At 46.1% G+C, this 22,429-nt stretch overlaps 1 pseudogene across 1 annotated transcript in view; it reads left to right on the top strand.

Annotated features, from left to right (window-relative positions):
- The window catches only part of LOC146866698 (lysine-specific demethylase 5B-like), a 448,321-nt pseudogene that overhangs the window by 380,747 nt on the left and 45,145 nt on the right, over positions 1 to 22,429 (top strand). Inside the window, exon 9 of the transcript XR_014966523.1 lies at positions 2,785 to 2,989. The product of XR_014966523.1 is annotated as a lysine-specific demethylase 5B-like (transcript). The remainder of the gene's footprint in view (positions 1 to 2,784; positions 2,990 to 22,429) is intronic.

Here is a 22,429-nt window from a genome sequence, read left to right as displayed (position 1 = left end):
TCCCCCAGCGCTGCAGAGTCTGAGTCTACCGTGGGTTGGCCCCTCCAGGACTCAATGATGTTGCCTGAAGCCTCTGCACGGAGGCCCCCCTCCCACCACGAGTGGCCTGGTAAAACTCCAACCTCAAAAGACACCCCTGCATCAAGCCGCCCTGCGCCCTGCGCCCTGGAGAAGAGAACCTGAGGTGCACCTATGTTCCTAAGCCCTCCAACTTACTTGCCCAGCTGTTGGTTCCTCCCAGAAGTCTTCCTGGACCGAGCATGCAGCCAAAATCCAAAACCGGCAACTCCTATTGAAAACAACAGGGCACCCGACGCCAAAACAGCACCCTGCACCCAGCCGTCCCTGCACGGCTGTGGGTGTATTTTGGGTGCTATCTCGGATCCCCCTTTGCCCTGAGCCTTTCACGAGGAGCTTTGCTCCCATAACCTGGAGGCCCCCTCTTCCCCATTGGATAACATTGGGCCTCAGTACTCTGCACCCGACCACACTAGTGCCGCTGAGGGTGCTTTGAGAGTGCATCCTTGACCCTGGGGGAACCCTGGTTCTATCCCCAGAATACCAGCTCCCACATCCAAGTACTTACCTGTTAACCAATAACCATATTTTCCCCATAGGAATACATTTACTTTTTTTCCTTAAATTGTTCTGTGTGGATTTGGTTTTGTAAGAGAACTTGAAAAACTGGAAATAATTGAAAACTACTTTACGTACCTTTTCTCTTGGAAATGTCCCAGTGTGATATCTAGGCGTATCACACTGAGTAGAAAATGTTATCTGCAAAGTAATCAAAAGTAATCTAGCAGTAATTTCAACTATATTAAAAGTATTTACACATCTGTAACAGTTATTTTCATTCAGCTTGCGTTTATTGTTCAACTTGCCTTGAAAAGTACCATTTACACTTACCCGTGCCATGATTGCTTGGTTCTAGAAAATAAATGCAACCAAATAATATTTTTATACAAATCAAATTGGTCTGAGTTCAGTCTTTGAGTGTGTGACATCATTTGCAGATTGAGTATGTACAACAAATGCTTAACACTACCCTCTGATAAAGCCTTACTGCTCGCCCACACTACCACAAATGGAGAATAAGGTGCTATCTACTTTTACCTCTGCATACCTTTGGAGTTCCACTGCACTCTGTGCACTCTATACCTCATTTTGGTATGGTATATACAGATCCAGCTTCCTATACTTCTTCGATCCTTCTGTATTTAAGGTGGGCAAGAGCATTCTCAAATATTCTTAAGTCACTGTCCATCTGGGTACAGTCTCCAGATTTAGGAGGATGGATACATCCACGTCTACTCTGTTTTCCCAAAGGGTAATTAAACAGTTTATTAAAGGGCTCTTCAGACCTTTTCCACGTCTCCGGCATCCTCCAGTTCCATGAGAGCTTAACACTGTCTTCGGCCAGCTTATCTTACCTCCTTTTGATCCTATACATAGAGCAAACTTAAAATTTGTCTCCTGGAAGATAGTACTACTCCTGGCTCTGACATCCACTAGACGAGTGAGAGTTATTTAGGCATTTACCATCGGGGAACCTTTTTGCAGATTCATTATGGATGAGTCCTAAATTCATTCCTTAGGTGCCTACTGACCTCCATTTAAATGAGCCTGCCATTCTTGCATCTTTCATTCCCAATCCACCTTCAACAGCAGAAAGATCATTACATTCTCTAGACTTGCATATATGTCTCAAATTCTATATAGACAAAACAAAGGACATGCACATATAAGACCAGATATTTGTATAATTTGGTCAACCATGCAAAGGCAAAGCCGTGTCCAAACAGGGGCTAACTTGTTTGCCCTCAGTGTAGTGCTTTCAGTCACGCCAGAGCCAAGCGTCGTCTCCAGGGGAAAGTGTGTGTGCGTTCCACCAGGGGCATGGTTTCAACTGCAGAACTCCATGCTGCGGTGTCTTTAAAAGACATCTACCATACAGCCACCTGGAGGAGCAGGCATACATTGATGAAGCATTACTGCCTAGACATGAGCGCAGAAGCTGATGCAACAGTAGGACAGGCAGTGCTGAGAAATCGTTTCCATTAATGGTAATCTTGCTTCCTGCATGTATTTTATAATTTGTACTGCTTGCTATTCTGATTAAAGAATGTGAATATATCAAAGAGCCAATGTTGGAGAAGAAATTAGTTACTTACCTGTAACTCCAGTTCCTCAACATTGATATATTTTATATATTCACATGCAACCCTCCCTCCTTCCCAGTCAGTGGGTCATCATATTTATTATTACACGTGTGTTTGAAATCTGAGCTATTATGGCCTCTAGGGGGAGTAGGAGAGCTTAAGCTTACATCTCATTGGCCGAAGTTTGGGTTCTTTCAAATGAGGTGGATGTGTTACTAAACATACCATGTTTCAGGCCAGTGGGCATTTTACTTTGTATGCTGTTTATTTTATACTGTATACTGCTACTTTAATGCACCGGGGATTCCCAGCCTGACAACGGGGAAGAATTCAAGCATGTGTTTGTATAAAAGATTCCAATGTTGTGGAACTGGAGTTAGAGGTAAGTAACTATTTTCATACCTCTTCTGATGTGCAGAAGATTGCTGAAATACTGAATGTTTTATCTAGGTGGTTTTGTTGTAACCTATGTTGAAGGCATGAACCATGTTAATTGATAGAACTCTTTAGCATCTGGTGTTTTCATTATTTTAATATATCAGGAGAATTATAACCATATAGTAATGCACAAACTGTCTCATACGATCTGTCATTACCAGAGTCTTAAATTATATCATTGTAGGTCTAAGTGCAGAACTAGAAGAAGTGCTTATGGAAGCCCAGTCACTGCAGGTCTCTCTACCAGAAATACAGGAGCTCTACCATATGTTATTCATGCAACAGCAGCAATTCGCTGAGCAAACAAAGCACAATTCTTCCTTGTGGATCCCCAGTGAGAAGAACACAGTTGCAGAGTGCATAGAGAACATGCTCCACAAAAAGAAGAGGTACCAACTAGTGTTTTTCTTTATTTCATTGAGTGCTTGGGAAATATGTATTTACCCTTTACTGTTGACCTTTTATGTTGGAGACACAATGGCAAAGCACTGAACAATGTATTTCCTGAACCACCCACCCAACCAAACATTGTCTGATTATCTCCGAGTGCATGTCAGAAAAATGTGTGACTTGTCTCAGACAGTTTTAAAGACATGATATATGTGTGTTTTTTAGGCATGTGTGCTGTAGATACACATGCTTTGCATACTCCTGCCATCTAGTGTTGTGTCCGGATGTTTGCAAGTTGTTGTCTTCGAAGAAGTATTTTCCAGACACAAGGTAAGGTAACTCCTCCTTTCAGTGATAGTGCACATGGGCATCGACTCCACTGTTAGATTGATTTCTTTCCGCCATCGGGTTCGGACGTGGTTTGCAGCGCTCTGGTTAGACACCGTCCTTCGGGATCCTCTCGGTGCGCAACACACTGTATTGTCTGTATTGTTTTGTATGCGTTTCACCATTCTCAGTGTGTCTCAAAAACTAGAAAAACACTCTTGTTCGAGGCATATGAGCTGCAGATCACACACTGTGCATAGATCACCATCTGGTGTTGGGCCCGGATGTTTGCACTTTGTTGTTGTATTGGACTAAGTCTTTGGAAGTCACAAGATAGATGACTCCTCCTTTGGACAATAGTGCGCTTGGGCATCGACTCCATCTTCAGATTGTCTTTTTCTGCCATCAGGCTCGGATGTGTTCGTCACGCTCCAGTTCGGTGTCGTTACCGTTCTACCTTTCGACGCGCAATCCTTCACCCATTCTTCGGTATTGTTTCAATCGCATTTCCCTATTGAAGCGCATCTCTACAAACTTGAAATCTTCTATTCCGGTTGTCGACACAGGCCTTCGGGCCTAGCCACGCCATTAGGCCTTTGGCTCATGGAAAGAACTCCTTTCAAAAAGTGTCCTCATGTGGATCCAAGTTTCCACACACTGATCTTCACGAGGTGTGTAACCTCTGCCTTTAACTTGAGCACGAGGCCAAAGACTGTCCGGCTTGTGCCTCTTTCCGCTCCAAGAAAACATGGCTCGATCATCAACATAGATACCGGTCAATATCTTCCAAGAAGCAATCAATGTACCAGAGCAGGAGCAGATCGAAGAGGGCAAAATTAGCGCCTCCGAAGCCGACGACTCCGACGTCAAAGACATCACTCCAGGGCAGCGGGTCGTAAGTACTGACTTCGACCCCTCCCACCCACCCACTCATAAAAAGGCTTCAGTAACACCTTCACCTTCGGGCCTAGGTGCACACCGTAAAGCCTATTTATTTCAATGTACTGTATTTCCTAAGTGTTGCAACTTACTGCATCCCCTGTAAATCAAACAAAGTACAATTTCTATTGCCTTTTCAAACTGTTCTAAGTAAGAAACTGGCTCTCTATATACTACACCAAAATGAGGTATAGTGTGTATAGAGTCCAAGTGACCCCAGAGGTAGGCAGAGGTTAAAGTTAGGTAGAACCTTATTATCTAATTGTGATAGAGTGGTCGAGCAGTAAGGCAGTATCAGAGGACAGTGTTAAGCATTTGATGTAAACAGTCAGCAAATGATTTCACACACTCAATAACTGAACTCTAGGCCAATTGTGTTGTTTTATTTTTAGAACCAAGCAAGCCTGGCACAGGTAAGCATTAAATACTTTTCAGTAATAAGTTACTGGATATAGGACAGTTTGAAAATGCAATAGCAATTGTACTTTGTTTGATTTACAGGGGATGCAGTAGGTTGCAACACTTGGCAAATACAGTACATTGAAATGAATAGGCTTTTTCAGTAAATTACAGGTAAGTTACTTTTTACGTTACTGCTCTAACTCAGTGCTGGATACCTAGATTCAGCACTGGGACATTTCCTGGAAACAGGTAAGTAATTACGTTTTGGTTATTCGCATGATTTTTAAAGAATATTTTTAGATTTCAAAACTCCACACTTAAAACTTTTTGGAGACAAATAGTTAATGTTATCCTATGGAGTAAAAACAAGTTAACGGTTCACAGGTAAGTAATTGTCTGTGGGCGTTAAGGTTCTGGGGTTAGACTCAGGGGTCCCCCAGGGTCAGTGATGCACTGTTGTTGCACCCTCAGCGGCACTAGGGCGGCCGGGTGCAGAGTGTTGCGGCCCAATGTTATCCATTGGGGGATAGGGGACCTCCGGTTGGTGGCTGCTGATAAGCAAGCCACTGGGTTGTGGGAGCAAAGCTCCTAGGGTCAAGGTCAGGGCAAATGGGGAAACAAAGTAACACAAAAGGTGCACCCTCAGCGTCACTGGGGCGGTCGGGTGCAGAGTGCTATTTCGACGTTGTGCGCCCTGTTGTTTTCTATGGAGAACCTCCGGTTTGCAAAAGCACTACAGGCAGGGGAACAAAGGACTTCTGGGTGCGACCACCACTTGGAGAGGTAAGTTGGGAAGTTAAGGGTTGGTTAGGCACCGTCGGTTTGGTCACACAAGGCTGCGGGGCATCGGGTGCAGGGGTGCCTTTTGGGGTCGGATCTTCTTACCAGCTCCTGGTCGCGGTTAGGGGGGCCTTCTTGATTTAGGCTGCAGGCGTCAGCTGGAGGCAGGTCAGGGGTCGCGGGATCTCGTGTCAGGATTGCCGGGGTGACCTCCTCATGGTGTTTTCCACTTGAGCTCGGGCGGGGTTCGGCGGGTGCAGAGTGAGCTGGATTCGCGGTCTCTTGCTGGTGCCAGAAGCTGCAGTTTGAACAAATCCTGTGTTCACGGGAGATGCAGTCTTTAGAAGTGAAGGCAGGCAGGTCCTCCGGGTTTCTTGAGGTTGCTGGCTGCAGCACACATCGGGATTTCGCAGGAGCAGGTTCGAGGGGAAGACAGGCCAGTAGGGCTGGGGCCAATTCAGTGGGCGTCGTCCTCCTTGTGAGCTCTGCACGGCTCTTCAGTCCTTCTTCTTATCTTCTTTCTTGTCTGGATCTCAGGAAGCAAGGTTCAGGGTGCCCCCTAAATACTTAATTTACGTGCGTTACAGGTAGGTAAAGGGCAGGGACCAATGGCTCCCTTTCGTGGGGTGGGTACACCCCCTATTGTACCACCCTCCAGTGGGAGGGGGCATGGGCTTGTCCCTGGTTGTTTGGGTCCACCCCATCCTTCAGATGGCAGGGATTCGGAGTTGTGCTTCACCTCACCTCCCCCACCTGAGGGTGGAGTTGGCAGAGGTGGGCACACCTCTCTTCCTCACTTGTTTTTCCCGCCGGTTCTCCCGCCCAAAGTGGGGGTCAGAACCAGTGGGCACCAGTTGCTGAGAGCAAGTGGCCTGGGGAAGCTCACAGAGGTGGCAGTCCTTTGAAGCTTCCCCTTCGTGAACCCTGCCCATCCTGGGGAAGGAGGCTTGGCACCTCGTCCCAGGATGTGCATTGTTTCAGGCCCCAGAGAACAGCAGGCTCCCGACCCAGGGGTCCAGAAACATGTCTGTTGGTGGCAGCCTAAGCAGCCACTCAGTCAGGTCACTAGAAGTTGGTCGAGTTTCAGGGGGCATCTCTAAGATGCCCTCTGTTGCAATTTACATTAAATCCCACACTGGCGTCAGTGTGGGTTTAATGTGCTGAGTGAGAGAAAGTGGCTCTGTATATACTGTTCCTTAATAAGTACAGGGTGTACAGAGTCCACAGACCCCAAGGGTTTAACAGAGGTTAAAGTTAGATATAACCTTACTCTCCAAAGTGGTAGCCTGGTCGAGCAGTAAGGCAGTATCAGAGGACAGTGTAAAGCATTTGTTGTACACACTCAGTCAGCAAATAGTTCCACACACTCAATAACTGAACTCTAGGCCAATGGTTTGTATATAAAAAATATATGCTTGTTTTATTTTAGAACCAACGCTTGGAATTAAAATATACTTTCTCCACAGGAGATGTTTCATAAGAATACTTTTGTATAGGCAATAAACTTTTTAGTAAACAGTTACAAGTAGTTGCAGTAGGCAACTATATTTCTAAACACAATACATTGAGCTCAATGATAAATTCAAGTTATATGCAACAGATTACTTTTTAGATTACTTTTGTAATTCCAGGCCTGGATCCTAGATCCAGTCCTGGGTCAGTTCTCAGAATCAGCTGTTAAAAGTCGACTTTGGTACTGTAATGATTTTTAACTAATATTTAGCTATTTCAAAAGTTAGCACTTAGAAAATATTTCAGAGCAAACAATCAATGATTCCCTATGGAAGAAAATGTAGGTTACAGGTACAGTAGGTTATCGTTACTTTTGTAATCCAGTACTGGGTGCCTAGACTCAGCACTGGGACCTTTATCTAAAACAGGTAAGTAATTACGTTTTCAGATGTTATACGATTTTTGAAGAATATTTAGAAATTGCAGAAATCCACACTTAGAAGAAATTTCACAGAAAAACAGTCAATGGTTTCCTATGGAAGAAAAAGGAGTTACGTATAGTTGTGGGTACTTTTCAGAGTCAGTGCTGGGCACCAAGATCCAGCACTGGGAGCTCACCTAAGAGCAGGTGAGTAAATTTGTTTTTGTACTCGGCTGATTTTTGGTGAATATTTTGAGTTTTGAAAAGTCCACACTTGGAAGAATTTCCAAGAAAAAGCCAGTCAATGTTACCCTATGAGAAAAATGAAGTTAGTGGTTTAAGGGTAAGTACTCGACTGGCAGAGTTGAAGTTCTGGGCATAGACTCAGGGGTCCCCCAGTGTCAGGTAGGTACAATCAGTTCACCCACAGCGGTTTCAGGACGGCCGGGTGCAGAGAGAGTTAGGCCCAATGTTATCCTACGAGGGATAGGGGGGCCTGGGTTGGTGGCTGCTGTCGGGCAAGCCACGCGGCTGTGGGAGCTGGGCTCCTGGTCACTTACTCAGGGCAAGTGGGGAAGTAGGTTAGAGTAGAGTTTTCACTGCCAGGGCCACTCGGGCGGCTGGGTGCAGGGTGCTTTTGAGCCGTCGGGCGCTCAATTGATTTCTATGGGAAATCTCCGGTTTGGACAAAGACTGCAGGCTCGGGGACGAGGACTCTTCAGGTGCCACCACCACATCGAGAGGTAAGTTGGGTAGTTGGAGGATAGGTAGGTACCCCGGGATTGGACACAGAGGGCCGTGGGGCGCCGGGTGCAGGGGTGCCTTTTGGTGTCGGGAAATCTTACCCTCTGTTGATCGCGGTTGGGGTGGCACTCTGTTCTGAGGCTGCAGGCTTCGTCAGGATTGTCGAGGGCAGTCCTTGGGTGCCGGACTCGGGGTCACAGTCGCCGTGGGGTCGTCCTTGTGGGTTTAGTTCACTCCGGCACCGGCCAGGCGTGGCGGGTGCATAGTGGGCTGGGATCACGGTTCCGGGCTGCTGCCAGGGGTGAAAGGTAGGTTCTGAGTAGAGCCTCTACTCATGGGAGTCCCAGGGGATCAGAGTTCAAAGGTAGCCAGGTCCTCCGGGGTTTCTGAGGTTGCTGGCCACAAGAGATGCCGGGTTTGGAGCAGGAGCAGGAGCAGGTTCGAGGTCGACAGGCCGGTAGGGCTGGGGCCAAAGTAGTTGGTGTCTCCCTCTTCTTCGCAGCTGCAGGGCAGGTCTTCTTTTCTTCTCGCTCTTCTTGTAGTTTCAGAATCTGGAATCTGGGGAAGGAAGGTTCAGGGTGCCCCTAAATACTAGATTTAGGGGCGTTACAGGTAGGTGAAGGCCAGGGACCAATGGGTCCTTGTCCTGGGGTGGGTACACCCCCTATCCTGCCCCTCTCCTGTGGGAGGGGGGCAGTAGCCTAATCCTGCTAGGGTAGGGCCTCCCATCTTGAAGATGGCGAGAGCCCGGAGATGTGCTTCACCTCGCCTCCCCCACCTGAGGGGTGGGGTGGACAGGCTGGCACATCCCCTGTCCTTGTATGGGGTTTCCGGCCAAGCTTCCCGCCAGAGTGGGGGGTTGCAGTGGCCTGGGGAAACTCCTAGAGGTGGCAGGCCTTTGAAGCTTCCCTTTGCTCATCCTGGGGGAGGAGATCTATCACCTCACCCAGGATGTGCATTGTTGCAGGCCCGGGAGAGCAGGGGCTCCCCCACCCAGGGGTCCAGCAACGTGTCTGCTGTGTGGCAGCCTGGGCAGCCTCAGAGCAGACGTGGATTGTAGGTTAGTTGTAAGGGGGCATCTCTAAGATGCCCTCTGGGGCGCTTGGTACATTAAATCGCACACTGGCATCAGTGTGGGTTTAATGTGCTGAGAAGTTTGATACCAAACTTCCCAGTCTTTAGTGTTGCCATTATGGTGCTGTGGAGCTCGTGTTTGACGAGCTCTCAGCACCATGTACTCTTAAATGGCAGCACTGCACTTACGGTGCCCGGGAATGGACCTGGGTACTGTAGGGGCACAGGGCTCCTGCTCCTGTGCCCACACCATGGGCATAAGGCACCCAGCCAGAGGGGTGACTGACATATGCTTTGGCAGTGTGGGTGTTGGGCATGGCACACAGAGATGTGTGCCATGTCGACTCTTCATTTTGTCCTGCACCCAGACACTCAGCCTGCAAAGGCAGTGTGTGTGTGTGTGTGTAAGGGTACAGGGCCCATAACGGTGGCACAATGAGTGCTGCAGCCCTTAGGGGTCTTCCCTGGTCACAAGGCCCTGGGTACCTAGGGTACCATTTACTAGGGGCTGACATGTGGCCAGGGTTTGCCAATTTGGAGTTTGTGTGTTTTAAGGAAGGAACATAGACCCTCGGCACCTGATTGGCAGGAGTCCAGGGTACACTCATTCAAAGTACATTCAGCAATTTAGCAAAAAGTGGGGGCATACCATGCAAGAAAGAGGGCACTTTCTCACACTGAGAAGTTGGATACCAAACTTCTCAGTCTTCAGTGTACCCATTATGGTGTTGTGGAGCTCGTAATGACAAACTCCCAGCACCATATACTCTTACTGGCAGCACTGCACTTACAATGCCCAGGAATGGACTTGGGCACTGTAGTGGTACAGGGCTAATGCACCTGTACCCTCACCACTGGCATAGGGCACCCAGCTAGAGGGGTGACTGATGTATGCAAGGGCAGTGGTTTGTGGCATGGCACACTGGGATGTGTGCCATGTCGACTCTTCACTTTGTTCTGCACCATGACACGCAGCGTGCAAAGGCAGTGTCTGAGTGCACTGGTACAGGACCTCTAAGGGTGGCACAATAAGTGCTGCAGCCCTTAGAGGCTTTCTCTGGTCACAGTGCCCTGGGAACCTGTGGTACCATTTACCAGGGGCTGACCTGTGGCCAGAGATGCCAATTTGGTTTAGGCTTCAATGCAGTTTTTGGGAAAGAACATAGGCCCTGGGTACCTGATTAGCGGGAGCGCAGGGCACACTCAGTCAAAGTACATCAGCAATTCAGCAAAAAGTGGGGGCAACCATGCAGAAAGAGGGCACTTTCTCACACCTACCATTTGCTGTTCAGGGCAACTAGTAGTCGTGGGTGGAGCGGACTCACTCTGCAGCACTCCACCGATGTCACTTTCTAAATTCTGCTCCTCGTCGCTCACCCGCCTCGAACTCAAGCACTCGCGTCAGTGCCACAATTGCCCGCCTCAGGTCAGTCTTCATAATAAAGATGGGACCTGGGGGTTTGGGAGAAATAAAAGTGTAAGTGCTGGGGTGGGGATATGCTGTTTACCACAGTGCATCCTTTGCGCAATCAAATGGTACATTTCTTTGTCCACTGCAGCGTGGTTTTACGTTTCTCGAAGAAAAAACAATCGAAGCCACTAATGCTTTTGCAGGCACAACTCTAAAGAGAAGTGTAGATTTGGAGACCTCTTGTAAGACCCTTTATGCAAGCACGAGCCATAAAACTTTACATCTCGTCTGCCCCAGAGCTGGATTTACATTTCCTCATCTTATCCCAAATCTGAGCTTTCGCTTAGTTACCCAACTGGCTCCCCGCACTCCAAGACATCCTTTGAACGGTGCAAAACAATTTCTGCCAGCAGACTGATACAAAAAGCGGTTCATTTTCAAAATTGCAGATAAGATTTCAACCTCCTAAAGGCTTCCTTTGCTATCATAGTCCTCTTTTTGTTTCTTGCTTAGGCATTCCTCGAACTGGGTTCCCCAATCATCATGTGATTCCTCCAAGGATCTGGTGAATACCGATTAATTGAAAGAGGTTTTCACTTGTTAGGTGCAGGGAGCTTGTTATTCTCACGCCATTGTTTTTTCCAGCCTCGTGACGTCAGAAAGCTGGAGGGCCACTTGCAGAGGCGCTGTTAGCAGAAAGAGAGGATGTGACGCTACCGCCAAAGCTTTAGAAGTTGAGACTTAGGTTACAATCTCGAGTTGGTGTAGCTTGCAAGGACAGCACTATAGGAGCCGTAGCCCCTTTCTTTTTGTTGTTGATCTCGTTGATGCCCGAGAAAAACAAGGCCCAGGGCTGGAGCCACTCGGAGCTCTGTTGGTAACGGTAACATTCAACTTTTGTGCGCAGATGATTGACAGCTCCAGCACCATCCCGCTGTTCACAATCATTTACCTCTATCCCATGGGTCTTCACAAAGCCGCTAGGTATTACTCCACTCCCCTCACAAGGAATTACACTGTTCACAAATTCATGTGATCCCACCATAAGTACATCCCACCGTAGTTATTCGCTTCCTCTTTTTATAGGCCTCCGCAAACATAGATTTGGTTAACATTACAGGCACCTCTCATTCCATAGGTATCCATATTATCTCCATACGTGTAGTAAGCTGGGTGCCTGTTGCAGTAACCCCCCCACTTTTTGGCGGATTTCTGATGCACTTTGACTTGATGTGCCCTGGGTCCCTGACAATCCGGTTCCCAGGGCCTGTGTTCTTTCCCAAGCTGTACCTTTATACCCCCAATTGGCACCGCTCTGGCCACATTAAAGTCCCTTGTAAAGGTACCATGGGTACCAAGGGCACTGTCCAGGGAAGGCCTCTAAGGGCTACAGCACATATTCTGCCACTCTTAGAGGTCCTGTACCTTCACACACACACTTCCATTTCAGGCTGCGTGTTTTGGTGAATAGGAAAGTAAAGAGTCTACATGGCACACATACCTGTGTAAATACACAAAACAGTATCCACGAGTCTAAACAGACTGTTAGAACCACAAAAGACCTAAAGACAGTGACCATAAACCTATGTACTTCTAGCAGGCTACAGAAGGAAAAATCCTATAAAAGGACGGATTCCCATCACTCACCAATGGTGACATGCTTCATCATCTGGGTCTCCTCCTAGTGTCACTCTAGTGGCACTAAGGGCTGCAACCCTTTCAAAAGGAAAGGGGAGCTCACGGATGTTTTTTTGGGGGCTATGTAAATTATAGCGATAAAACATGCTATATTTAGACCTACAGAAGTGAATGATCGATTTGTGTGGGACTGTTAGGTGCAGTGCGAAGATGCTGTGAAATAGGGAATTAAAATTGACTGCTGAGAGAAAAAAACTTTTATTAATATCTCTCAGAGGTCAAACCTAAAAACAGTGCGAAATGACAGTTTTCAACAAATAACTTTCTAAATGTGAAGGGTCAACATGTTTCAGCATAAGCGGACACATTTTATCCTATGCCTTCTTCAGGACCACAGAAATGTTGCTACTGCACAAAGTGATAAATAATTAAATAAATGAATGAAAGGTTGGAACCAATACAACCATATCAACTGTAATCAGGGCTGTTTAACAATTCCTCTGTAAATAGTGGACTGTTGATAGTTTCTGCAAAAGAGTAAAGTACAACGATCTACAATGTAAAGGTTGGTACAATATCAAAAAGGACTCAAGGATTCAAAAACAAAGTGCTGTATATGCTGACACATTAGATCATTGTCTCTAATTGTGTAATTTCTTCAATGCATGAAATGCAAGCTTACACGTTTTACACGAGGATAAGACCTCACCTGGCTGTGGCTCGGGAAAAAGGAGGCACCGCTCTGCGAAAAAAGAACGTGGGGAAAGAACAAAACATGTTCATGATACCCTGCTTTTCACTATTACTCTACTGTATAGCAGGAGCAACGTGCACACAGGCTGACATAGGAACACAGGTCTGATTAAAAACCATACTTCAAATTGCTCATAAAATACTGTCCTTACTTATCCCATGGTATGTAGTAGGGATCACAGTATTTTAATATGAAAATGTAAATCATGGGAGAGAGCCGTCTATCATAGCTACTGTAGCTGACCGCCCTTGCCCATACTCCCATTCTCATACTTAACTTTACATGTCTCTCCACGTATGTATTCCAAGTTGAAGAAAATTACTCCAGTTCAACCTTAGTAATAGCAGACTTGCTGGTTGTTTTTATCTCATTAGGGACATTCTAATAATACCTGATAGTGGCTCAACCCTGATCGCTGTGCTTGATCAAAGCAAACCACCCTTTCTTAGTGCACTCAGCATCTCAATGTTTTATACAATAGTTTGGCTGTAGAGCCAAATCTTATCATATACCACTTCGTGGCTCAGAACTTATGAGTGCATGCCGCCTCCACTCCGAGCTACCGATAAAAAGCAGTGATCTGCACAACCTTTGTGTATTCAAAATCAGCCATTAACCCTCTGCAAACATCAGGAACGACTGCTAGGGGCTCAACGCGTATAGCGTGTCCTACTGCCCATAAAACAACGTTGCAATACCAAACGGCTCAATAAACTGCTCGTAAACCCTCCCGCATTTTCAAGATAATACCAAAGATCGTGTGGAGGCTTTTGTTATTGAACAATGCCCACAAATCCAAAACACACACTTAAGAAACACACGCTTGAATAACAGACAAACGCGCTTACGTGTGCGCTCTTACCTGTCTATTGGTACCTCTGGCGGTTCGATGAGCCGTCTGGGGAGGTAACGATCGACAGGAAACACCATCTTTAAAAAGATTGTATGGATACCTACGTCACACGCAATGCATCTGGAACGCCCAATCGCGTGGCTATCAAAACCAAGGATCATGGGAATTGTAGTTTATAAATGTGATATTTGCTGTGGTTCCACTTTTAAACCATAAAAATGGAAAGAAGTCTTATTTTTCTGTGAAGACTGACTTTTTTTTCTCTTCAAAATGAATCGCAATAATAATGCCATTAAGAATGCCCCGGAGTGTTTTCAACTACTGCTCAATCAATGAGTGGCATGTCTCGGCCCAAGTTTGCCCATTCCAGGTATTATAATTCACCAGACAGCATATGTGGCACGAGCAGCAATCAAAGCCGCCTCATATCTCATAAGAATGTTGTTATAGCGATCGCTCCTACATGACTGGACAACCCATAAAGACAGGTGATTACCACTAAATAGAACTCCTCATTCACTCGAGGTGTGCTCGATTTTTATCAAAGTCTGCTGTTTTTTCACCGCAGTGGATTTTCTTATATCGCAACTCACTGCGTAAGCTTCTTGTCACAAATGCTAGTTAAGTCCCCCATGTGTGGTGTATGACTACTAACCAGGCAAAAGTTACGCTTGCATTTGTGTTCGTCTTATATCTTATTAATTGCCCATAGTCGTGTCCCATCTGCCCTGCTGATCTTCTGATGTGGTAGAGGGGTCATTTGTATGAAAATTGTCTCAGATGTCTTTTATATGTCAGTATACATCCCTTCAAAGTGCCACTACTAAGATCATGTATCCTCATGTGTTAATATCCCATTTATAAACTACAATTCCCATGATCTTTGGTTTTGATCGCCACGTGATCAGGTGTTCCTAATGCATTGCGTGTAGGTATCCAAACAATCTTTTTAAAGATGGCGTTTAGTGTCGATCGTTACCTCCCCAGACGGCTCATCAAACCGCCAGAGGTACCGACGGACAGGTAAGAGTGCACATGTAAGCATGTTTTTCTGTGATTCAAGCGCGTGTTTTGGATTTGTGGGCATTGTTCAATAACAAAAGCCTCCGCACGATCTTTGGTATTATCTTAAAAATGGTGGAGGTTTTATAAGCAGTTTTTTGAGCCGTTTGGCTATTGCAGCGTTGTTTTATGAGCAGTAGGACACGCTATACGCGCTGAGCCCATAGCAGTCGTTCCTGATGTTTGACGAGAGTTAATGGTTGATTTTGAATACACAAAGGTTGTGCAGATCACTGCTTTTTATTGGTAGCTCGGAGTGGAGGCGACATGCACGCTTAAGTTCTGAGCCACGAGGTGGTGTATGATAAGATTTGGCTCTACAGCCGAACTATTGTATAAAACATTGAGATGCTTAGTGCACTAAGAAAGGGTGGTTTGCTTTGATCAAGCACAGCGATCAGGGTTGAGCCACTATCGGGTATTAATATTAGAATGTCCCTTATAAGATATAAACAGCCAGCAAGTCTACTATTACTAAGGTTGAACTGGAGTAATATTCTTCAACTTGGAATACATACGTGGAGAGACATGTAAAAGAAAGTATGAGAATGGGAGTATGGGCAAGGGCTGTCAGCTACGGTAGCTATGATGGACGGCTCTCGCCCATGAGTTACATTTTCATATAATAATACTGTGATCCCTACTACATACCATGGGATAAGTATGGACAGTATTTTATGAGCAATTTGAAGTATGGTTTTTAATCAGACCTGTGTTCCTATGTCAGCCTGTGTGCACGTTGCTCCTGCTATATAATAGAGTAATAGAGATATAGTGAAAAGCAGGGTATCATGAACATGTTTTGTTCTTTCCCCACGTTTTTTTTTTCGCAGAATGGTGCCTCCTTTTTCCTGAGCCGCGGCCAGGTGAGGTGAAGTCTTATCCTCGTGTAAAACGGGTAAGCTTGCATTTCATGCATTGAAGAAATGACACAATTAGAGACAATGATCTAATGTGTCAGCATATACAGCACTTTGTTTTTGAATCCTTGAGTCCTTTTTGATATTGTACCAACCTTTACATTGTAGATCGTTGTACTTTACTCTTTTCCAGAAACTATCATCAGTCCGCTATTTACAGAAGAATTGGTAAACAGCCCTGATTACAGGTGATATGGTTGTATTGGTTCCAATCTTTTTCATTCATTTATTTAATTCATTTATCACTTTGTGCAGTAGCAACATTTCTGTGGTCCTGAAGAAGGCATAGGATAAAATGTGTCCGCTTATGCTGAAACATGTTGACCCTTCACATTTAGACAGTTATTTGTTGAAAACTGTCGTTTTGCACTGTTTTTAGGTTTGACCTCTGAGAGAGATTAATACTTTTTTTTTTCTCAGCGGTCAATTTTAATTCCCTATTTCACAGCATCTTCGCACTGCACCTAAGATTCCCACACAAATCGATCATTCACTTCTGTAGGTCTAAATATAGCTTGTTTTATCGCTATAATTTATATAGCCCCACAATAAACATCTGTGAGCTCCCCTTTCCTTTTGAAAGGGTTGCAGCCCTTAGTGCCACTAGAGTGACACTAGGAGGAGACCCAGATGATGAAGCATGTCACCATTGGTGAGTGATGGGAGTCCGACCTTTTATGGGATTTTTCCTTCTGTAGCCTGCTGGAAGTATATAGGTTTATGGTCACTGTCTTTAGGTCTTTTGTGGTTCTAACAGTCTGTTTAGACCCCTGGATACTGTTTTGTGTATTTAGCTTGTAACTGGAGAGCATATCCACGCCAGGTCTTTAAATATTCCCTTAGACCCTGCATACGCCGTAGTGTTTACTCATACCTGTGTGCCATGTCTACAACCCACTATGGTATGGTATAGGTAAGACACCCCTCTACCTGGGCGCACTATACCACTGGTGAGGGTACAGGTGCATGAGCCCTGTGCCCCTACAATTTCGAAGTCCATTGTTAGACATTGTAAGTGCAGTAAAGCCATAAAGAGTATATGGTCTGGGAGTTTGTCATTACCAACTCCACAGCAATATAATGGCTTTACCGAATTATGGGAAGTTTGGTAGCAAGCTTCTCAGCATAATAAACCCACACTGATGCCAGTGTGGGATTTAATGAAAAATGCACTCAGAGGGTATCTTAGAGATGCTCCCTGAAAAACGACCAGTCTCTGGTGGGTTCCCTGACTGGTACATCCCAGCCTGCCACCACAGGACATGTTTCTGAACCCCTGAGGCGGGAGCCAGCTCTCCCTGAGCCCAGAAACAAAACCTTCTCAGTGCAGAGGTGGTCACACCTTCCCCAGGCCAGGAAGAGCCATCTCTGGCAGGGGAGCTTCAAAGGGCATGCTGCCTTTGGAACGTGACACCCAGCCTCTCCTGCTATCAGGAGCAGGCCCCCTTCCAGTCTCCCCTCCTTTTCGGCTGGAAGACAGGCGGGAAAAATTAGCACCGCCGAGGTGGTGTGCCCACCTCTGCCAACCCTACCCCTCAGGTGGGGGAGGCGAGGTGAATTCCACTCTTCAGTGCCCGCCATCTTGCAGATGGCAGGCACTCTCCAATCAGGATTAGGGATTGTGCCCACTCCCCCAGGTAGGGTGAGCACACCAAGGGTGTATTTACCCTAAGGTCAGTAGCCCATTGGCTACTGACTTGGAGACCCCTAAAAAGTCCCCTAAATACAGTATTTAGGGGACAGCTCTGAACCATGAAGACAGATTCCCTCAACCTATGAAGAAGAATGAAAGAAGACGCCCAGCAGAGGAGACTTGTAGGAAGCTGGCTCTGGTTATACTATACCAAAAAGAGGTATAGTGTGCACAGAGTCCAGTGGAACCCCAAAGGTAGGCAGAGGTAAACGTGTATCGCACCTTACTCTCTATTTGTGGTAGTGTGGGCGAGCAGTAAGGCTTTATCAGAGGGTAGTGTTAAGCATTTGCTGTACACACTAAGGCAGCAAATGATGTCACACACTCAAAGACTGAACTCTGACCAATTTGTTTGTATAAAAAATATCATTTAGTTATTATATTTCTTAGAACCAAGCCAAGCCTGGTCCAGGTAAGTGAAATAAATTCTTTGCAAAAATCTTATGCAATGTTTTACAATTGAATGCAGGTTCAAATGTAGTTGATTAAATTACAGGTAAGTCAATGTTACGAAATTACTTTTCAGATTACGTTTGCTAATCCGTGTGATATGCCTAGATATCACACTGAGACATCTCCTAGACAAAAGGTAAGTAATTCACTTTTAGTACATAGGCAATTTTTCAATGTTCCATACAAACCAACTCCACAGTTAAAACAATTTTCAAGGAAAAACAGTCGATGTATTTCTATAGAGAAAAATGAAGTTAACGGTTTGCAGGTAAGTTCTGGTTTGTGGGAGTTGGTATTCTAGGGTTCCCCCAGGGTCAAGGATGCACTCTTGAAACACCCTCAGCGGCACTAGGGCGGCCGGGTGCAGAGTGCTGAGGCCCAATGTTATCCAACGGGGGATAGGAGGCCTCCAGTTGGTGGCTGCTCACGAGCAGACCACAAGGTTGTGGGAGCAAAGCTCCTGGTGCTAGGCTCAGGGCAAAGGGGGATCCAAGTTAGCACCCAGAGTACACCCGCAGCGGTGCAGGGGCGGGTGGGTGCAGGTGCTGTTTTGGTTTCGGGTACCCTGTTGTTTTCAATGGAGATTCTCCGGTTGCAACAAAGACTGGAGACTCTGGGACGAAGATCTTCTGGCGTTGACCACTGGTGGAAAGGTAAGTTGGGATGCTGGGACACCGTCGGTTGGGCCACCCAAGGCCGTGGGCTGTCAGGTCCAGGAATGTCTTTAGGCGTCAGGTTTTTCTTACCAGCTCCGGTCGGGGGTTCCTCCAGAAAGGGGCTGCAGGCTTTGCTTGGAGAGTTAAGGCAGGTCAGAGATCACCAGATCTCGGGTCAGTATCGCCGGGGAAACCTTCTTGTGGTGTTGGGCCACTTGAACTCGGACCGTGGGTGTCCTGTGCAGAGTGTTACAGACTCTTGGTTTTGGCTGGGGCCCGAGTCTGTGGTTGAGCGCATCCGATACTCACGGGAGGCAAAGTTTTGGCTTGGAAGGCAGGGCAGGTCCTTCGGGTTCTTGAGGCTGCAGACTGGGATTTTGCTGGAGCAGGTTTGAGGTGGGGACAGGCCGGTAGGGCTGGGGCCAAGTCAGTGGGCGTCCTCCTCCTCTCAGTTTCAGCACGGCTTCTCCGGTCCTTCTGCTCTTCTTCTTGTCTGAGGAGGCAAGATTCAGGGTTGCTCCTAAATACTAGATTTAGGGGCGTTACAGGTAAGTAAATGTTGGGACCAATGGGTCCCTTCCTTGGGGTTCTTACTCCCCCTTTTATGCCACCCCACAGTGCCAGGGGGGCATATGCCTCCCTCTTTTCGACTGGGTCCCCCCATCTGCAAGATGGCAGGGACTGAGAATTGTGCTTCACCTCGCCTCCCCCGCCTGAGAGGTGGGGTTGGCAAAGCTGATCACACCTCCCTCCCTCGGTTTTCCCGCCGATTCTACCGTCCAAAGTAGGGGTCAGAACCGGTGGGAGCCAGTTGCTGGAAGCAGCAAAGGGCTGGGGTAGCTCACAAAGGCGGTAGGCATTTGAAGCTTCCCCTTCGTTGATCCAGCCCATCCTAGGAGAAGAGGCTTGGCACCTCATCCCAGGATGTGCTTTGGTTCAGGACCCAGAGAGCGGCAGAGTTTCAACCCAGGTGTCGAGAAACGTGTCTGGTGGTGGAAGTTGGCTTTCAGCCACTCAGCCAGGCAACTTGTTAGGTTGTTTTTCAGGGGAATTTCTAAGATGCACTCTGATTGCATTTTTTATTAAATCCCACACTGGCATCAGTTTGGGTTTAATGTGCTGAGAAGTTTGATATCAAACTTCCCAGTTTTCAGTAAAGCCATTATGGAGCTGTGGAGTTCTGAATGACAAAACTCCCAGACCATATACTCTTTATGGCATAACTGCACTTATAATGTCTAAGAATGGACTTAGATACTGTAGTGGTACAGGGCTCATGCACCTGTACCCTCACCACTGGTATATTGCAGCTAGCTAGAGGGGTGGCTTACCTATGCCAGGGCAGTGGTTTGTAGGCATGGCACACAGGGATGTGTGCCATGTTGACTCTTCACTTTGTTCTGCACCAAAAGACGCAGCCTTCAACTTCAGCGTGTGTGTGTATAGCTACAGGGCCTCTAAGGGTGGCACAATAAGTGCTGCAGCCCTTAGGGGCCTTCCCTGGTCACACTGCCCTTGGTACCTATGGTACCTTTTACTTACATGTAGCCAGTGAGTTGACAATTGGGTTTTGCAACAGTGCAGTTTAGGGAAAGAACATAGGCCCTGGGTACCTGGTTGGAAGGAACCCAGGGCACACTCAGTCTAAGTACATCAACATTAGGCAAAAAGTGGGGGCAACCATTCAAAAAGGGCACTTTCCTACAATAAGCATAGAACCTGAGTGAAGTCTAGCATCTGGACAAGGAGTGTATTAGCACTGGAGTCTGCTTTGACTAGAATTATGTTTTGGCTCAATGTTGACATTAAAAAGAACACCTTAGCTGTCTTAAGCAGCGAGCAGGAAGCTGCTGTTTTGGACTGCTAAAGCACATTACGATGAGTATGGCAATGAAGTCTTCCCATATGAAGTCTTTTGGTGTAGGAGGTTGGAAACCAGTAGCAGGAGTACCCTCTCTTGCACACTTTTTCTGCACTTTGTGCTTGACCTCCTCCCTTTTACTTGGAAGCCGTGTTCATTTGGGCATGTCCTTGCATCATGTGCGCTCCTTGTGAAGAAGGTAAAAGATTATGTAAGGGTCATTCGCTGCCTTCTTTCTCCCGTCGGATGTGGTTCTACACATTGAAGGTAGGTGTTTTTCCTGGAAAGAGTTACAGAAGATCTCTAGAATGTAGGAAAAAATATATATTTTCCCATACACCGAAGATGTTGAGTAAAAGCCTAAAAATAGAAAGTTGAGAGAAGTCCCTCACAAAGCGTTGTTTTATGGTCTTAAGTGTTCAGAAATAACAAGCACATAAGCCATAAAAGAACAGACTCTGAGTGAACTGCCAGTACAAGGCATGCTGCGATTAGGAAGATGCTGGATTCTTAAAGGAGCACTATACTATTTTTAATCACCTTGACATTTCTGCCTATTATGCCGTGTTTGCCATTAATTTCTTCAGGTTTTAAAGCTTCGGCATTAGTGCTATCCTGTGTAGTGTTTATTTATGTGAAGCTCCTGTCTTCTGAAAAACTCAGTATTTTATAATGTCATATGTACACTTAGGATTGTATTTGTATACAATTACACTGGTCCGATATTCCCGCATGCAGGTGACAATCATTCTAACATGACTTCATTAAAGGTATCTAAGATGCAAACTTTGAATGTAAGTAACTGTCGCTTCTTCCTATTTTGTCACCTGGAGATGGCGCCAGGAGCACTGTCTTCAATGGCAGAAACACCATCACAGTCCAGGTTTCGTAAGGCAGCCTTATTCCAAAGACACCCCCTCCCCCTCACACACATGAACTGCATTTTATGTCTCCATAAAACTGGGCATGATCCCAATAACTGTATTTGCAGCACATTTGGTTGTTTAATCCTCCGTCACAAGGAGGGTTCCCTTATGCCTTGAAGCCTGTTTACCCTGGCCAGGGATCAGTGAGGGGTGTTACAATTCTTTCTTTTGCAAGGACAAGGAAACACAAACTTGAAATTAAAAGGGGTGGGAACACACTGCCTCATATCCCAGCATTCAGTTTTCCCCAATGCATCATGGTAAATGCGATGCATGATAACACTTACTTCAGTAGTAGTCTTTAATTTTTCACCCCTGTTGGTGCAGCCTATGTTGTGTATCTTTAGACACGTGTTCCTTGATTCATTCCTTCATCCGAAAACAACAGGTCATGATGCATTAGGGCAAATTGAGTGCTGGGATGTGAGGCAGTGTGTTCTCACCTTCCTCCTGTTACAAATTAGAATTTGTGTGTACTAAGAAATGGCTGGTAGGCTTCCCATAGGAGACTCTGATCATCCCCACCAAATAACTGTGCCTGCTACTCAGATGCAGACACTTGATTGATTCTGAGGGTACTTCGTTTTAGAGAATCAAAAGCTTTGAGACAGTCTGTTAATTTGGAGTGGTTTCCCTTCTCCTCAGATCCAGTTTCTATGTTGACTAAGGCCTCATCTATAGTGGATTTGCACATGTTTACTGCAACCTCAATAATTAAAAGAAACCAACCATTTCAGTCAGCAATGGCTAAGAGCGTCCAGTGGATGGTTAAATCTGTCCTGTTGATGTAGTCTATCCTGTTGACCACTTTTTGTCAGTGATCACTTAGACTACCCCTTCACGACAGCTCTTAACGTAGCTGTACCTCAAAGCCTTATGTCAGCAACTGTTCTATTGTTGTCAATTGTTTCATCAATTAAAATCACTCCGAAGTCCCCACCACAAATCTTAGATGCCTCTTCATCAATATAGTGTAGGTGAATTAATTGGCCTGCCTAGTAAGATGGTGATGGCAACGTTCCTGTATATTTCAACAGCACACAATCTGACTAGTTCCTAAGCATGACCTCATG

This window comes from Triturus cristatus, chromosome 1_2 (assembly GCF_964204655.1).
Source record: "Triturus cristatus chromosome 1_2, aTriCri1.1, whole genome shotgun sequence".
NCBI lineage: Eukaryota > Metazoa > Chordata > Amphibia > Caudata > Salamandridae > Triturus > Triturus cristatus.
Note: the sequence above shows the minus strand (reverse complement) of the source record. Positions and strands in the feature narration are given on the sequence as shown.